We start from the raw sequence: 4493 nt of genomic DNA on the forward strand, positions 1-4493 counted from the left end.
TATTAGTTTGTTCTTGTATGACCAGAAGACCTATTTTGTTTACAAACTTACGAAGAAGATTGAAAGCTGTATTTATTTTTGATGTATACAGTAACTAAGATACTGTTTTAAAGGGCATACAGGTCTGATCTGACTTTACACGGTTATTGTTCTATTTAGTTATTAATACTTATTTCCAAGTGAAAAAGGTCTTAGGAACGTTTATATGTAAAACATTTTTTATTCAATTATTTTATGATCAGTTTTTATATGTACTTAAAATAGTAGGTACCCTTTTATTTAAATATATATATATTTTTTTTTCTCAGAATAGTTCCTGATTACACTGAAGAGGGTTTTTAGTCTCTCTTACTATAAGAACCCTTGTAGTAAGCCGGATAACTTCTAGCTCAAAGGTTATGGAATAAGCTATTTTCACTTTAAATGGACTTAAATGGTGCAGATTTCGGTTCCTTATCGTTTACGTTCACTGCTCCTACGTCTTTGACTCATCCTACTACAGTTTATACTTTTATATAATATTTGTTGTTTTGTCTTTGTCTGTAGTTTATTTTAATGCAAGGGGGTTTACGAAACAATGTGAAGCGCAAGGCCTTATTTTTATTTGCTAAACAATTTCGAACAGATTTTTGCTTTTTTCAAGAGTCTCACTCAATTTCGGCTGATGCCAACTTCTTGAGGTCACAGTGGGGCAACGATATTTGGCTTTCCCGTGGATCTGAATGCTCCGCTGGTGTCACTACAATGAAAAATACCTTTGGTGGTAATATTCTACACTCGGAATATGACCTCTTTGGTCACTTTATTTGTCTTGTGATCAGTTAAAATGACATTACACTCATTACTGTAAACTTCTACGGTTACAACACCAAACATGAGAATGATGAGTTGCTTGAAACTATAGAGAAACATATACTTCATTGGTTATCTAAATTTCCCAATTCGTTATTATTGATAGGAGGGGACTTTAACATTACAATAGATAATTCACCTGATAGATGGCCCACCAGGTAGGCCAACCAATCAGAATTTGGGTTTAATACTTTTTATGGAAAAGTTTGATCTTACTGATATATGGAGAGAGAGGTTTCTGGCCGAAAGATCATTCACTTGGAGTAACAAAACAGGCTCAAGACAATCCAGAATAGATGTTTGGCTTATATCCAAATGTATTGATAGTGACTGTGTTACTACAAATATTTGTACTACTCCCCTCACAGACCATAGGGCTATTTACATTATCAAAATATTTACCGATACTAACCTTGGTAGAGCATCCTACTGGAAGCTAAATAGCTCATTATTAAATAATGATATAGTTAAATTTGAGGTTAAAGATCTGCTCTCACACTTTTGGGAAAGGGCTTGTGAAGAGAAATCTTATTGCAACAACTGGGAGCTCTTTAAATGTGAGGTGTCCAAATGCCTTAGAAAATATGGTAGTAATCTTGCTAAGACCAGAAGAGCTGAGGAGAAAAAGGTGATCATTAAGATAACTTCCCTTTCTCAGAGGTCCCCAGCCGACCTCTCGGGGAGGAGGAGATGGAACTAATTGAGTTACAAAATAAACTGGATAATATATATAAATTAAAAGCAGAAGGAGCCTTTATTAGATCTAGGAAAAAATGGATTGAGGAGGGAGAACAGAATTCATCCTATTTCTTTAGACTTTAGAAATTTCACTCTAAAAATAACACTATCCATAAGTTAAACATTGATGGTGTTATTACAGATGACCAAAAATTCATCACTAATACTGTAGCAATTTTTAAAGAAAATTGTATAGCTCTACGTACTGTCAGGAATCCACAGAAATGTGTTTTATTTCACTGGACTCACGGAATAATGTTCACTCTATCAGTGATATAGAATCTAAACAGTGTGATGAACACAACAAAGTTGAAGAGATTTTAGAGTCTATCAAATATCTAAAGAACAATAAATCACCAGGTGTTGATGGAATTACATCAGAATAGAGAAATAAAAACAATGTTCTCCCTCCTACAATGAGTCAGGGGTTAATAACACTGATACCTAAGCCTAAAAAAGAAGTGCTGCTCATCGATAACTGCCGTCCAATTTGTCTTCTTAATAATGACTATAAAATATTAGCCTTACTACTTACAAAAATAATTAAAGAAGTCCTGGATGCAATCATTGATGAAACACAGTCTGGCTTCATGAGGAACAGACATATTTCTAACAATGTCAGACTAGTATTAGACGTACTTGACTACTCAGACCTAATAACTGAGGATAGCTTCATATTATTTTTAGATTTTTATAAAGCATTTGACACAGTAGAGCATCAGTTTCTCTTCCACTCCCTTCAGAGACTAGGCTTTGGGGATTTTGTCTGTAAGGCTATTAAGACTCTCTATGCAAATGGTCTATCAAATTGAAATATGGCAGCTCACCTAGATTTGAGTAAAAGAGAGGAATTAGGCAAGGTTGTCCTATCTCTCCTTACCTGTTTTTATTAATCACCCAACTTCTTGCAAATTCTTTAAATAATAGTCCTGTACAAGGTATTTCCATAGTTGGTAAAGAAATGATTATAAGCCAGCTGGCTGATGATACTACACTTTCTCTGAAAGACGCTAACCAAATTCCCATATCGATCAATGTGATTACAATCCTTTTCCAAAGCGTCTGGTCTATATCTTAACATTAATAAATCTGAACTCATAGCTGTCAAAGATTGTGACACCTTCATATTATGGTATTCCAGTAAAATAAGAACTTACATATTTAGGCATAACCATTACAAAGGATCAGAAGTCTAGAGGCTTACTAAATTTTAACCCTCTTATTTAAAAATCCCAGAAGAAGCTAAATCAGTGGTTACAGAGGGACTTATCTTTAAAAGGTAGAGTCCTAATAACCAAGGCTGAAGGTATCTCTAGACTAACATATGGTGCTCTATCTTTATATCTTGACAGTAAAATAAGCAAGGAGACAGACCAGATGCTTTTCAACTTTCTTTGGAGAAAACTGTTGTAATGAGCACTTATGAGAATGGTGGACTGAATTTTCTGGACTTTACTACTTTAAATAATACTTTTAAGATCAATTGGATAGAACAATTCCTAAGAAGACCCACTTCTATCTGGAATTGTATTCCTCATCATGTCTTCTTTACTTTTGGTGGCCTTAACTTCATGTTGTTTTGCAATTATAATATTGACAGAGTTCCAGTGAAACTTTCTGCTTTTCATCGTCAGGTTTTCATGTCATGGTCCTTAATTTATAAACACAATTTTTCTCCACAAATATATTATATATGGAATAATAAGGATATATTGTATAAAAATACTTCTTTGTTTTTAGAATATTGGTTCCAAAATAATATCCTATTGGTGAGCCAACTGGTTAATGCAGAGGGTCTTTTACTCAGTTATAAGGAATTCTTATCACTTTACAAGGTCCCTGTAACACCTAAAGATTTTGCAATTGTTTTAGATGCCATTCCCTCTGTTATTCAGGAATGTGTCAAGACCTGACCCTCAGAGCCTACCTTCTGTTGACCCTGTTGACTCATCAGTAGGAAAGATTTGTTTCTCTTTTGGTCCATTCAACAACAGAGCGATACGATCCTTGTTTCAGCAGGATGTTGTATCTATACCATATGTCATGCCTTATTGGAATGGATTTATTGATAATATCTGTTGGAAAAAGGTTTGGATGTTGCCACACACATACCTACATGTTAACAAAATGAAGGAAGTTTCCTTTAAAATTATTCATAAATATTATCCTGCCAACCACTATATGAAGAAGTTTAAGGAAAACATCAACTCAAATTGCTCCTTTTGTAATGACCACCCAGAAACAGTGTTGCATCATTTTTGGCATTGTATGCATATAAGAAAACTGTGGCAAGACATCAGTAGGTTTATAATTGAACACATTTATGAAGATTGTACACTATTGTGGAGAGATGTACTGTTTGGATTCTTTACATACAATATAAATAAGCTGAAACATTTTTATGTAATTAATTTCATTATTCTTTTGGCCAAATTTCATTTACACAAATGTATATTTACAAACAGAAAACCACATTTTCGTACCCTACAAAAAAAGAAATGGAACTGTATTTTAAGACGGTTATATGCCCTACTAACAAAAAAGCTGTTAAGAATTCTAAGTATATGTATGTCCCTTAAGGTCCTTGTGTAATTGTAATGTAATATTGTACCCCCAAGCTCGATTGTCCATTGTTTGTAATATATGTATGCTTGTGTTCCCTCATGTGCTTTATGTATTGATTTGTTGATAATAAAAAAAAAATAATAAAAAAACGTTAGAATTCCGTGTTGGATAACCGGAAGTCGGAAATAGTTTTTTTCCTGAGTTGCCCTTTTGAATTTACTGACGTCTGAAGTCGGAGTTTTCCGAGTTCTCAGTTGTTGTGAACGCGGCATTGCTAATTACAGGTTAGAAACTTAATGTCCCATAATGCCTGCTGTGGTTGTAGTCCGTAGCGGAGA

The sequence above is a fragment of the Oncorhynchus masou genome, chromosome 28 (genome assembly GCF_036934945.1).
Source record: "Oncorhynchus masou masou isolate Uvic2021 chromosome 28, UVic_Omas_1.1, whole genome shotgun sequence".
Classification (NCBI taxonomy): domain Eukaryota; kingdom Metazoa; phylum Chordata; class Actinopteri; order Salmoniformes; family Salmonidae; genus Oncorhynchus; species Oncorhynchus masou.